This window comes from Canis lupus, chromosome 2 (assembly GCF_003254725.2).
Source record: "Canis lupus dingo isolate Sandy chromosome 2, ASM325472v2, whole genome shotgun sequence".
Lineage (NCBI taxonomy): Eukaryota > Metazoa > Chordata > Mammalia > Carnivora > Canidae > Canis > Canis lupus.
In genome coordinates this window covers 76,349,840-76,364,511 of record NC_064244.1, presented here as the reverse complement: position 1 = coordinate 76,364,511, position 14,672 = coordinate 76,349,840, and the positions used below count along the sequence as shown (strand labels likewise).

The 14,672-nt window shown below is 47.8% G+C and overlaps 1 protein-coding gene across 5 annotated transcripts in view; it reads right to left on the bottom strand.

Moving 5' to 3' along the window:
* EIF4G3 (eukaryotic translation initiation factor 4 gamma 3) overlaps window positions 1-4,194 on the bottom strand; it is a 330,809-nt gene extending 326,615 nt beyond the window's left edge. For 3 of the 5 annotated variants that reach the window (XM_049106169.1, XM_049106142.1, XM_049106171.1), the window contains exons 1-2: window positions 4,054-4,194; window positions 3,534-3,711 (exon numbers count right to left, since the gene is read on the bottom strand). The gene's annotated coding sequence lies outside the window, so the exon portion shown is untranslated. Of the gene's footprint in view, window positions 1-2,999; window positions 3,019-3,533; window positions 3,712-4,053 lie in introns of those variants that run through there. The other 2 variants (XM_049106166.1, XM_049106162.1) reach the window with 2 other exon arrangements.
* Between the last annotated feature and the right edge of the window lie 10,478 nt (window positions 4,195-14,672).

The window sequence follows — 14,672 nt, the reverse complement described above, 5'->3', positions numbered from 1 at the left end:
ACAGTAGGCACTCAATAATGAATACTATTAACATTATGCAGATTTAGCTTTGGTCAAGAGGCAAAAAAGAGGGAAATAAATGTTATGGCTTCAACCTATAAAACTGAAAATCAACCTAGAAAACAAAAAAAAGAATTAAATACAAAAAAACCCTCAATTGGCATATTTGTTTTTAATATATCATATCCAAGACAAAATAGCTGAGGACACAGGTCATTTTCCTGTTGCCACAGGCCTTTACCAAATTTAGTTCCTTCAAAGAACCCACTGCCCTGATTTTAACCAAACTGGCTGCCCCAAAACAGTAACTAGACTCCCCAGAAGTGTCAGCAGCTCGGAGAGAAATTACACCCTGAAGTCTTGCCATATAAATAGAACACTGTGTATTCATAACAGACTGCAAAATTGCTCTAAGTCAGAACTATTTGGGCACCTAAATTCAAACTAATTTATCTTTAATTAATCTGAAAGGTAAGCAATTTCCATCTAAAGGGCTAGGCTTTTAACGGGGGCCCAAGAACCCTCTGAAAATGTAAGCAACGATTTTCTGTGGAGAGGGTCTAAAAGCTTTCATCAAAATGTCAAAGTTATTTGTTACCCAGAAAAGGTTAAGAATCACTTTTAAAATGCTCAGAGCTTCAGAAGCTCATACTGGGAAGCTGGGGAGAGCATATCTCAAGGCAAGTATCTTGAAGTGCCAATTTCATAAACTATTCATATTGGATTACGTTATAAAAACTCTAAGCATATTCCTCCCTCACAGTAGCACTTTTCACAGTAGGGTTTATCCTCTTTCATCCCCCACCATCCCTGCCACCCTCCATCATGTCCCATTCCTTGCCAGGCCCCATTCTCGGTCTCTTTGCAGTCAAAGGCCTCTACCTGAAACTGAAATGGCTTTATGGGCCCGCCATGCAATAATGATGCTTAGACGTAGGTTCCGCTTTATATTTCAATTTATTATTGCCAACATTCTCCATTTCTAATTTGTCACTTGAACACAAAGTACAAACCAAAAACACTGTCAGGTGACTCTCCTTCCAATATTTTCATAAAGTTAAAAAGCTATATGAATTTATTAATTCAATTCAAACACAATTGTACCCATATATTTTGAGGAACCGGAGATTTAACCAAGCCATAGAAAAAAGCAACTCCAGTCTTGCACCTCAGTTTCAAAGCTTCATGTGTATCAACTAATCACATGATGACTACTTTCATCAAACAAATGCCAATTCCCACACTCCTTCTGGGTAGAAAAGCAGAAATTGCTCTGTTTCAATCCATCTTAACCTATTCCCCACTACCACTCGTAACATTTCATCATATTAGTATGTTCTAATGAAATCTGTAACCTATACCTTATTAACTACCAAACCTTTAGATTTCACTAATTGAAACCTCAGTGAGTGAAGCATTAAGATAACAGAATTGTGAAATACATTAAGAATTTTAATCTATTCTATGACATGAGACCATGTAAAATCTTAAAGCCACATAAAACCAACTATCCCACATTACTACAAATGGGTGTAAGTATCATTGCCACCGGAAATTACACCTTAAATGTATGCCCTTTAACAACTGTTGCAGTACTGGTAACTACTTCTGTGTTGCAACCAACTCAGAGCTTGTAGAAGTCCTTCCTTTGTGAAATGCATTGAGAAAAAGCACACGTGAACACTTAAATCACAGCTCTGCGTCCAAATAAAGCTCCAAGCACTTGGTGAAGCACTGGTCACTTACCACTTTGTACATCAAGCACAGATGCTATGGGCTTCCTTTCAATGCTTAATTGCCAAAATAGCTCCAAGATACAAGTAATGAAGAATTTACTTGGTGGCACAGTATATAAACTTACGGCCCTAACCAAGTATGGGCAATCAAGACCAAAAAAAAAAAGACTGAAATTAGAAAGGAACTCAAACTCACAAAGCATTAAGTGAAGACATGTTTAAGAGATCCAGCAGTGACCTCCACCTGTAAGTAGGCAAATCAGCCAACCCTTTTTTCCCCCCAAAGTAAAGCAACTAGGGATCTAGATCAACACTAACCAGCTTTTTCCATGAGCAACACTAAGGTATCATTAAGCATTCTCATCCGTGAAAAAGAATCATGCAGGATAAAAACATTATGAAATCAGTACACACATCACACTGGAATGGAATTTATCTTTACTCTGCACCACACTGCCTGGATTGAATAACAATATTTAAAGAACAGAGAAAATGACACTTGACAGAAACCAAAAGGGTGACCTGAAATGACTCTAGAAGGGAGATACCTTTCCCTTCTCAAAGTAATCGATACAGACAGGAATCAAACTACAGACTGTGAAATCATCCGTGGACTTCACGGCAATTATTTGCTCCAACACCCTACTCTCTCTGGAAGTCAAACACAAAATGACACAAATACAAAAACACAACACATCTAACAGCCAATGGTTATTTATTGATTTACACAAATACAACGGATGGGGGAGGGAAAGGTGCATGACGAAACGTTATTCTCAGGTAGGTAATACTTTCTAAATCTCCGTGGAATTCATGAATTCAACGTTTTACCTTCACCGGCTAGTTTCTGACTAAAATACCTCGTGATCAAGTCTTTTCAATCAAAGCTGTCCAAAAATTCTACAATCGAGCAAATAACATGAAATTAGATACATTCAATACCAGACTGTCCTCCAGAAGCCCTGATCCCCTCTAGACATCAGGCCTAAGAAGAGGAAATTAAAGCCTTTGAAAATATCCGTAACAGAAGCCTTCCAAGAAGTGAGACTTTTGGGGGTGATGGGTAATGTCAGTTAACTTCCTCTTCCTTTAAAAAGGTCAAAGACAGGGAAGCGTCCGGTGTAACATTTCCTCCTCAGATCGCGTTCCACCACAAACCACATCACAACTCCCCCCCACCCCCCCGCATCGCTAAACAACATTAGCCAGAGAGAGGGGGGTGCTTTTCGTACATTTTCACGGTAGATTTAAAATCCGACTTACCTCAAAAACGAACTGAGCTTACTTTCAGACAGGAAATCTACCCATAAAGTTTATTATGTACTAATAATAACAATTAGGGAAGCCCACCAGGCCCCGCTGCAGGGGGAGCAGGAGAGAGAGGAGCAGGAGGAGGGTGTAGTCCTCACAACAGAGAAAAGCCTTCCCTGCAGGGCTGGTCCCAGGCACCAGCAAATTCGGCCTAATAAAGGGGGGCGGGGGGAGGCCAGGAGGTGGGGGGAAGGGTCCCCCAGCTCTAAAAGGGAAGGGCTGCAGAGGCCAGGCCGAACCGAGCTAGTTTTCACAGTACTGCAGAGGGTCCCGGGGTCCCCCGCGGGGCTGCGGCCGCCGAGGCACCCCGAAAGCTCCGGCCGAGCCGGCTGCGGGGGCTCAGGCAGCAGCCCCTTCCCCGACTGGGCTGTGGCGGCCGGCAGGAGGGTCCCCGGGGAGCCGGCCCACCCCCCCCCCATCCCCCCACCCCCACTCCCGGGGCTGCGGCGAGAAGCCGAAAGGCCGGCAGGAAGGTGAAAAGGATACTGTTGGGGCGCCTGGGTCTGGAGGGCCCTGATGTTCGGGTGAGGAGGGGCCGCTGCCGCCGCCGCCGCCGCCGCTGCCGCCGCCGCTGCTGCTGCCGCCGGGTGAGGAGGCGGTACCGCTGCTGCCGCCGCCGCCGCCGCTCCGGTGCCGGGTCCGGTTCCTGCTGCAGCCGCTGAGCCTGATTTCAGAGCCGGTTTCTGCGGTAAACTCATGGCAAAGCGAAGCCACCAACCCCCCCAGAGCGGGACCGGGCGCGCCGGGGTGCAGGGGCCGGGGGCAGCGGGGGGGCGGGATGGGGGCAGACCCGGGGAGGCGGCGGGAGCGGGGGGCCGGGGGGAGGCTGGGAGGAGGAGGAGGAGGGGGCCGGGGCCGGTCACACACGCCCGCCGCCGCCGCCGCCGCCGCCGCCGGCAGCAGCAGCCGCCCCGCGGGCCAGCACCACCGGCTGCCGGTCTCCGTGACAACGCGACCCCAGGGGGGGGGCCGGACCCGGCGGGGGCAGGAGGCGGAGAGACCGGACCTTTCACGGCAATATCCTCATGGGCCGGCGGCGGGGGGTCTTTATCCCCCTCCCCGGGGGAAGCGGCGCCCTTCTCGGTAGCGGGGCTCAGGCGATGCCGGCGGATTTTCTTCACTCAACGAGCAGAGCATCCAACATGGCGCTGCGGCCGCCTCCAGCAGTCCGGCAGGACGGCCGCTCGGAAAACTTCGGGCCTTTTCGGAGCGGCTCGGGAGGCCGAGAGTGGGAAGAGCCTTCGGCTCTTTCCGGAGACTGCGAGCGGTCGGGATTCTTCGGAGACGCTCGGGGGCGTCTTCGGCCGCCGTTCGGGAGAGCTCTGGGGAGGACTCGCCTCCTCGGGAAAGATCGGCCAGGGGGCTTCCCAGGCTCGCTGCGGCGGGGGTGCGGGGAGGAGGCGCGGACCAGAGGCGAGGTCTGGCCCGCCGGAGCCCTCCCCTGCCGCCCAGCCTCCAAGAACAATGGCAACGGCCCTGGAGCCTGCGGTCCGCAGAGCCCTGCCCGCAGGGGCGGGAGGCGGTGAGGCGAGAAACCTCACTTACAGTGGAAGGAACCGCTTAACCAGAGTGAAACCGCTGGAAAGGAACCCGCTGCGTGCATCTGTTAGCATAATAAATAGCACTCGCAGGCCCCCAACGCCACCCTCGTCCATTGTGTCGACACTTCGGCCTCCTTCTAGAGCACCCTGAGGAGCCTCATTTCTAGAGCATCCTGAAGCCCGAGGAGGAACAGTGACTGGCCCAAGGTCACCCAGCAGGGAAGAGGCAGAGCCAAGCCTGGAGCCTAATTCCACCTTCACCGGGAGGAGCCTTGCCAACTCCCAAGTCGCCTGGGGACCTGCTGCGACGCTCTTCATCTAACCAGCCCTAGGCTGAGGGTTCTGGGGACGGATTGGTCCAAGGCCTGCCCCATTACGAGGGCGCCCCTTGACCAGCAGCTCTTAAAATAGCACTTGTCTTTTGCTCCCCTTTGGGCAAACCAAGATCACCCAGCCCTTCCTCGCACACCCCATCCGGACCGGGGGCCTTGTCCTGGGTACAGGTGATGGAGTGAAAGGGAATCGCAGGAATCTACGGGGCGATCCCAGTAGGACTGGCTACCAGGCACCGAGCACTTCATACACATTATCTCATAGAGTCCTGTGAAATAGGTAGTACCCATTTTACAGGTGAAGAAACTGAGGCTTGGCACAATACCATCACACGACAGAAGCATTGAGGAAACTGAGGCAGAAAACAGACACCAGACTTTCTCATGGTTATGACTCCTGCTAAACTTCATACTGATTTTTTTTTTTTTTTTTTTTTTTTAGTTCACATAAAGTTCTACACACAGTGGGTGCCCAATTCTTGACAATTCCTGGGAGCTCCATATGCCTCATTCCCCATCTTCAGACTGGAAGACAAGAGTTTCTTCATATGCTGGAATCTTAAACCGTTTGGACATGTTATATCTAATAACTTAGGATTGGATCTTCTGCTCTTCTCCAGGCATGACTGGCTCCAGGAACAATTCCCAAGTGGTTCGGTTGCCTATATTCTCCTTCCTGGTGTTCTCAGACTTCCTTTTCCCAGTCAAAACCTGTTCCCAGGAAAGAATTTGGCTTCTCATTTACACTAGAGTGATAACAGACTGATAATTGCTTAATTGCTATTCTTTTTCTAAGCCAGTTTCATTTTCTAACTTAATAATAGCTACAAGCATCAGGTGATTACCGTGTGCCTGATCTTTGCTAAACACTTTGTGAGTATTATCTCTCTTAAAGCGGAAAGACCTTGGGCAAAATAATATAGAAGTCCTGATAAGATTCTGCCCCTAGGCAATCAATGAGGGGAGGCTTCCAGAGAGCAAGTCAAAAATGTAAAATGTTCTTTTATCCCAAACCATGGCCCTGCTCAATACCCCTTTCACAGAGCAGCTAGTATTTATTAAACACCTACTATGTGCCAGGATACAACTCTGCTGAACATGTTTGCTGAGATCAACTCTTATTCACCTCAACGACTATACAAGGTGTTACTTTATCCTGTTAAAAATGAAAAAACTGAGGCTCAAATATGTAAGGAAGTAACCTGTCTAACTTATTTTTTTTAAGTAGGCTTCACGTCCCAACAGGGAACTTGAACTCACCACTCTGAGATCAAGACTTGAGCTGGGGGAAAAAAAAAAAAAAAGACCTGAGCTGAGATGGAGAGTCAGATCTTTAATTGACTGAGCCACCCATGCACCCCTCAACCTATAGAACTTTTAAGTGGGAAGGCCGGTATACAAATCCGAGGCATCTAACCACGGGTCAGATAAGCCACATGTCCTTCAACATAGCAACCTCCCCATTGTGTCCAGAGGCGCTGTCAAAAGCAAAGCTGGCTCTGTGAACTTGCCTGCTGAGAGCCCTCCAAAGTTCCCCCACTGTCTTCAGGACCCAGTCTAAATTGGAGATCCTTCAGAACCTGGGCTCTGCTTCTATCCTGCCATTCACACCCAGCTCAGGAACCACCTTGATCTCCCGCAAACAAAGTCATTTTCTTTCTGCCTCTGGGACCTATACGCAGAGTGCTTCTACTTCTACTACCAATAACCCCAAACCACCCTCAGTCTCCTCAGTCCATTGGTTCCTTCCTTCTCCTGCTTCAAGAGTTATCTCAGGCCTCACCTTTTCCAGGCAGCCTTCTCTCACTGCCCAGGGTGAAAGAGGCACCCCTCCTCCAGGCTCCCAAGGCAGTGGATGCTTTGCTCTCTGGACAAAGTACAGCCATTGGGATCCAATTACCTGAGTTTGAATCTCAGCCCTGCCTTTTATTATTAGCTGGACGACCTTGAATAAATCACTTAACCTTCTCCCAGCCTCGGTTTTCTCATCTGTAAAAATAGGTTCTACCTCTTCTCATGAGAAATAAGACAAATACAGGGCCTCCTGGGTGGTTCAGTGAGTTAAGCATCTGACTTCAGTTTAGGTCATGATTTCAGGGTCCTGGGATCGAGCCCCACGTCCATCCTCCCATCAAGCCCCATATCAGGCTCCACACTCAGAGGGGAGTCTACTTCTCTTGCCCCTCCCTCGCTTGTACTCACATTCTCTTTCTCTCAAATTTTTTAAGTCCTTTAATTTTTTTTATTTTTTTAAAAGATTTTATGTATTTATTCATGAGAGACAGAGATACAGAGAGAGAGGCACAGACATAGGCAGAGGGAGAAGCAGGCTCCAAGCAGGGAGCCTGATGTGGGACTTGATCCCAGGACTCCAGGACCACACCCTTAGCGAAAGGCAGACGCTCAACCCCTGAGCCACCCAGGCATCCCTAAACTCTTTGTTTTTTTTTTAATAGGGGCACCTAGGTGGCTCAGATGCTTAAGTGTCTGCCTTCAGCTCAGGTCACTGATCCCTGGGTCCTGGGATGGAGCCCCACGTTGAGCTCCCGGCTCAGCAGAAAGCCTGCTTCTCCCTCTGCCTCTGCCCCTCCCCCTGCTCATGCTCTCTCTATCTCTCTGTCTCAATTGAATAAATAAAATCTTTTTTTAATGTTTTAATAATGTTTTTTAATTTTTTTAAAGATTTTATTTATTCATAGAGACACAGAGAGAGGGGCAGAGGCACAGGCAGAGGGAGAAGCAGGCTCCATGCAGGGAGCCTGACGTGGGACTCTATCCAGGGTCCCCAGGATCAAACCCCTGGCTGCAGGCGGCGCTAAACCGCTGCGCCAACTGGGCCGCCCTAAGATTTTATTTATTTGTTTATGAGAGACACAGAGAGAGAGAGAGACCGAGACATAGGCAGAGGGAAAAGCAGGCTCCCTGTAGGGAGGGAGCCCAATGCAGGACTCTATCCTCAGACCCCGGGATCACGCCCCGAGCCGAAGGCAGACACTCAACGGCTGAGCCACCCAGGCGTCCGTAATAATGATTTTTAAAAGACAACAAATGCAAAGCACTTAGCCCAGTCCCTGGTTCATAGTAACTGTCAGATATATTACTTAGTCATTTAAAATATCCTGAATATCTAGCACTCAATAAATAGGACATGAGACTTTCTGAAGGACAGGATAATTGTGAATCATCAGAGGATTTCATGTTACCCTGGAGTCCTGGGTACCCCAGATCCCAGGCTGGGCCTCCCTGTAAAAAGAAAGAAAAGGCCAAGAGTACCCCAGAGCAGGCACCAACAGCCCACAGGAGTGTTGTACCTTTGATCTCTACTGCTCCCAAAGCCCACTGTGCTGCCTCCAACACAGACCTACACCACCACCACCCCAAATAAATATATCTCTCCATCCTCGTTCAAAGAGCAAGCAGACACGTGAAAACTTGGTTTGTATATCTCATGGCCGGGTGATGGACTTTTTCCTATTTGTTATCATGTGGGTTCGGTGCTCTGTTCCTCTGAGTGAATTGGAGATTGAACTTGGGGGGATCCCTTCATTTCTTAATTGAAAACTTGAAAGTAGGGGATCCCTGGGTGGCTCAGCGGTTTAGTGCCTGCCTTTGGCCCAGGGCGTGATCCTGGAGTCCCAGCATGGAGCCTGCTTCTCCCTCCGTCTGCATCTCTGCCTCTCTCTCTTTCTCTCTCTGTGTCTCTCATGAATAAATAAATAAAATCTTGAAGAAGAAGAAGAAGAAGAAGAAGAAGAAGAAGAAGAAGAAGAAGAAAGAAAGACGAAAGAAAGAAAGAAAGAGAGAAAGAGAGAAAGAAAGAAAGAAGAAAGAAGGAAGGAAGGAAGGAAGGAAGGAAGGAAGGAAGGAAGGAAGGAAGGAAGGAAGAAAGGAAGGAAGAAAGGAAGAAAACTTGAAAGTATTGTTGCAAGCTGGAGTTCTCTCTCTCCCCTCATTTTTCCTCCTGGAGGGGACTGGCCTATTAGCATAAAGACAAGCCATGTTACGCCAACAGATGCCATCTTCAGTAGACACAGAGGGGTTTGTATGTTATTTGCTGTTCAACTCAGCAACATGCGAACACCCACCAAGAGTAGAGCTGGCCATGAAACTGGGTGGCCCATAGACCCTCATCAGTTAAGACCTAGAGGTGGGAGGCCAAGAAGTTTTAAAAATAAAAAAGGAGGATTGAAGACTGAAGAAGGAGACGCCTCAGGGCACCCATCTAAAGTGGATGTGAGTGGAAGGAGAAAGGCCCCAGTGGGAAAAGTAAAGAAATTGTTTGCCCTGTTCCCTGTACTACAATAAGCATGTTTGTAATCAGCCATGAATGTTCTTCAGTGAAGAGCTGTACCAGCAGGGCCCTTCCAGACATCACAGGGCCCAATGGTCAGGTGCCATGCGAGGGTGGTAATTTCTTGCAAAGGTTTGAAACTTCAACAGAGATCTGGATTCTAACCTTACAGACCAGCTGTACTACCTACTGTGAGCAAGTCTTCTAACTTCTCTGGGCCATTTGCAAAATAACTCCCTAACACCCCCCCTTCCCCACCTCAGGTCGGCCTCTAAAGAAGTAAAGCAAGACTTAAAGGGGCCATAGAGCATCACCAGGGCCTGGGGCTAAGAAGCATCTCAACAAAGCTTAGCTCCTCCCTTGTTCCCCCCAGGGGCAGGGTGCAGCTTTCTTCTCCAGGACCGACGCTGTCCTGCCCCTTTGGCCACAGTGTGTGGGGGGTGGCTGTCCAGTGCCCAGCTACTCCTTCTGGAAGTGATCCCAGCCCACGCCGGCCACTGGTGGCTGCAGATAGCGCGGCTTCCCCAGGATACAAGAAGGGGGGAAAGATACTCTCACAGAATGGTTAAGATGGTAAGTTTTATGTTATTTGTATTTTACCACGATTTGTTTTTTGTTTTTATATTCATGATAGACACACAGAGAGAGAGAGGGAGAGGGAGAGAGAGAGGGAGACACAAACAGAGGGAGAAGCAGGCTCCACACCAGGAACCGACAGGACTCCATCCTGGGACTCCAGGACCACGCCCTGGCCCAAAGGCAGGCGCTAAACATGAAGGGGAGTGATGGCCCACTCAGAGATCCCCACCACCATTTGTTTTTTAAGCATGATAATTAGAGTCCTGAAAATACTGTCCTAAAAACTCCTTAGAGATGATGACCTTACCCAGTGTTCTGGTTTTAGGAATAGAACCCAGAGATAGGAAAGGATTTTTTCAAGGTCACACAGCAAGGGTGCAGCAGAGCAGACACTGAAACCCCAGCTTCTCCTTGCTGCTAGGACAAGGCTTTTGTCACTGATACCGTCCTCCCTTTAAGAAGTCTGCGGCCACCCCCCTGGCCTTGTCCTGATTCCAGCATTGGCCATTCCTCGCCGGCATGCCTCCAGAGCCAGGGATCCTCAGGAATCCAGTAACTGGCATTTACTGAGTGACAACTATGTGCCAGGCCCCATGCTGGGCCCCATTAGATAGCTGTGGTCTCTTATTCCTCTTTGGGGCACTAGAGAGAAGTAGCTGTACCTACAAGTTAAGCAATCCCCATAATTATTTACATTAAAAAGTTACGGTCATATCAGTTCTCTGCTAAGAGCACTTTACTGTCTTCCCTTCTCAGTTGGAGTAAAAGCAAAAAAGCTAGGGGCACCTGGGTGGCTCAGGTCATGATCCCAGGGTCCTGAGATCGAGTCTCACATCGGCCTCCCTGCTCAGCGGGGAGCCTGCTTCTCCTTCTCCCTCTCCCACTCCCCTTGGTTGTACTTTATCTGTCAAATAAGTTTAAAAAAAAAAAAGCCATTCAATGGCCTACAAGGTGTTCCATGAGCCCTACCCCCCATCTCACCTTTACCTCCCTGAGCTGCTGTCCTGCTCTTTCTCCTTCCTCAGTGCACTGGCTTCTTTGATGTTCCTTTGTCCCAAGCACACCCCCACTTCAGGGCCTCTGCCTTTCCTGTTGCCCCGTCCTTGGGCTATCTGCCCTGAACATTCCCTCACTTCCTTCATGTTTCTGCTCAAATGCTACCTTATCAGAGAAGGCTTCCCAGACGTCCCATATAAATTAACAAGCCACCCTCCTCCTCAGCACACCCTGGCCTGCTTGAATTTCCTTCGTGACACCTGTTGCCATCTGATGTGTGACATTGCCATGTTTATGAGTTTGTGGTCTAGCTCTCCCCTGTTAGAATGTTAGCCCTAGAAGAGGAGGGATTTTGTCTGTTTTGTTCACTGGTGTATCTCTAGGCTATAGAATAGTGCCTGCCATGTGTTATGGGCTTGTGATATTGTGATTTGTAATAAGAAATTTATATTCAGTCTTCTGTTCCCAGCAGAGACCTCTAAAACCCTTGGAATTTCCTAAGTGATTAGAATAATAAAGGTATCTTTTGTTATGTTAAGGAGGTGACTTTTGGAAAGCCCCTAGGTCACCTAAGGATGGGGAAGGGGGGCTGGTTGTCAGGGGAACCAAACCCTGAGATTAGAGGGTTGAAACTTTCAGCCCCACCCCAGGATTTCTGAGGAGGGGAAAAGAGCTGGAGATTGAGTTACAATTATTTATGCAGTCATGCCTGTGTAATGAAGCCTCTGTAAGAACTCCAAAGGATGGGGTCCACAGAGCTTCTAGGCTAGTGAGCATGTGAAGATTCTGGGAAAGAGGCTCTCCTGGAGAGGACATGGATGATCAGACTCTTGCCCTCTGCATCTCTTCCACCTGGCTGTTCCCAAATTACATCCTTTCATAATAAACTGATAATCTAGGGAGGAAGATGCTTCTCTGAGTTCTGTAAGCCACTCTAGCAAATTAATCAAACCCAAGGAAGGGCTCATAGGAACCTCTGCTCTCTAGCCAGTAAGTCAAAAGCACAGGTGACAACCAGGCCTTGCAATTAGCATTTGAAAGGGGGGGTGGGCAGTCCTAAAGGACTGAGCCCTCAACTGTGGGATCTGATGCCATCTCCAGGTCGACGGCATCAAAACTGAGTTAAGTTGCAGGACACCCAGCTGGTGTCTGAGAATTGCTTGGTGGTGTTTAAAAAAAAAAAAAAAAAAAAAAAAACACGAATCAGGGAAGCCTGGGTGGCTCACTGGTTGAGCATCTGCCTTCAGCTCAGGGTGTGATCCCGGGGGTCCGGGGATTGAGTCTCTCATCAGGCTCCCCGTGAGGGGCCTGCTTCTCCCTCTGCCTGTGTCTCTGCCTCTCTCTCTGTGTCTCTCGTGAATAAATAAATAAAATTAAAAAAAAATAAAAAAACACAAATCGGATTATTCCATAAATGTTTGTCGCCTGGACACAAAATAATGAATGCTATGGGAACACAGGTTGTGGGGGCGGGTGCCGCATGGAGAGGATGGAGTATAGTTATCACGTTCTGACTCCTCAGCACTTAAATTCTCTGATCTCACTAGAGCAAAATTAGGACTGCCCTTCAAGTTGAATATCATTTGCAAATACTTTGAATTAAATAGAAGTTGTTATATCTGGGTGTATCCATCATCACCAAGATACCTCTTTTCTCTTTGCTGGCCAGTTGTTGGGTTTTTAACATTTTTAAAAAGATTTTATTTGGAAAAAAAAAAAAAAAGATTTTATTTGGGCAGCCTGGGTGGCTCAGCGGTTTAGCGCTGCTTTCAGCCCAGGGTGTGATCCTGGGGACCTGGGATCCAGTCCCACGTCGGGCTCCCTGCATGGAGCCTGCTTCTCCCTCTGCCTGTGTCTCTGCCTCTCTCTGTCTCTGTTTCTCATGAATAGATAAATAAAATCTTTTTTAAAATTTAAAAAATAAAAGATTTTATTTATTTATTTGAGGGAGCGTGCATGCACATACACAAGGGTTTGGAGGGAGGGGCAAAGGGACAAGCAGGCTCCCATTTGGAACCATCCCAGGGGACTCTCAAGATAGATAGAACCCGGTCCTCTTTGCAACTCTACTACTTTCTTTTACTTCCTCCTCCTCTTTTCCTCCTTCTTGCAACCTTTTGTGTGTGTGTGTGTGTGTGTGGAAGATGTACACAACATAAAATTCACCACTTTAACCATTTTTTATTTTTTTTATTTTTTATTTATTTATTTTTTAAAGATTTTATTTATTTATTCATGATAATCACACAGAGAGAGAGAGGCAGAGACACAGGCAGAAGGAGAAGCAGGCTACATGCAGGGAGCCCGATGTGGGATCCGATCCCGGTCTCCAGGATCACGCCCCGGACCAAAGGCAGGAGCTAAACCGCTGCACCACCCAGGGATCCCCACTTTAACCATTTTTTAAAAAGATTTTATTTATTTATTCATGACAGACACAGAGAGAGGCAGAGACACAGGCAGAGGGAGAAGCAAGCTCCATGCAGGGAGCCTGACGTGGGACTCGATCCTGGGTCTTCAGGATCATACCCCGGACTGAAGGCAGCGCCAAACCGCTGGGCCATCAGGGCTGCCCTAACCATTTTTTAAAAGATTTATTTATTTGGGAAAGAGAGAGCGGGGGCACACAGGCTCAGGGGGGCAGAGGGAGAGGGAGAGAAAAATTCAGGCAGGCTTTGCTATTTAGTGCAGAGCCCAATGTGGGGTTCTATCCCACGACCCTGAGATCACCATCTGAGCCAAAACCAAGAGTCAAGTGCGTAACCAACTTTGTCACCCAGGCACCCCCCCCTTTATCATTTTTATGTGTACAACTAGTGGCACTAAGTGACGTTTACATTATTGTGCAATCACCACCACCGTCCATCTTCAGAACATCTGCCACATTCCAAACTGAAACACTATACTCATTAAACAGAAACTCCCCATTCTCCTACTCGACCACATTCTACTTCCTGTCTCTACGAATTTGACTACTCTAGGACCTCATATAAATGGAATCACACAATACTTGTCCTTTTGTGCTGGTGCATTTTACCTAGTATAATGCTTCTAAGGTTCATCCATCTTGCAGTGGGTATCAGGACATAATTCCTTTTTAAGTTTGACTAATATTCCATTACATAGATATACCACATTTTGTTCATCCATACAGAGATCGGTGGATCTTTGAGAACGGGTATGCAGATATCTATTCAAGTTACTGCTTTTGGGACGCCTGGGTGCTCAGCAGTTGAGCCTCTGCCTTCGGCTCAGGTCGTGATGCCAGGATCCCAGGATCGAGTCCGGCATTGGGCTCCCTGCAGGCAGCCTGATTCTCCCTCTGCCTGTCTCTGCCTCTCATGAATAAATAAAATCTTAAAAAAAAAAAAAAAGGTTACTGCTTTCAATTCTTTGGGGTATATACCAGAAGTGGAATTGTTGCCTCATATGGTGATTCTGTTTAATTTTTTGAGGAATTTCCATCCTGCTTTCCACAATGGCTGCACCATTCTACGGCCCCACCAGCAAATGCACAAGAGGTCTGATTTGTCCACATCCTCACCAATACTTTTCTTTCCTTCTTTCATTTCCTCCTTCTTTTCTTCCTTCCTTCCTTTTTCATTCTGGATAATAGCCATCCTAGTGGGTATGAAGTGGTAACTCATAGTTTTGATTTGCATTTCCCTAATGATTAGTGATATTGAGCATCTTTTCACGATTTAAGAAAAATTTTTTTTAATTTTTATTTATTTATGTATGATAGTCACAGAGAGAGAGAGAGGCAGAGACACAGGCAGAGGGAGAAGCAGGCTCCATGCGCCGGGAGCCCGATGTGGGACTCGATCCCGGGTCTCCAGGATCGCGCCCTGGGCCAAAGGCAGGCGCTAAACCGCTGCGCCACCCA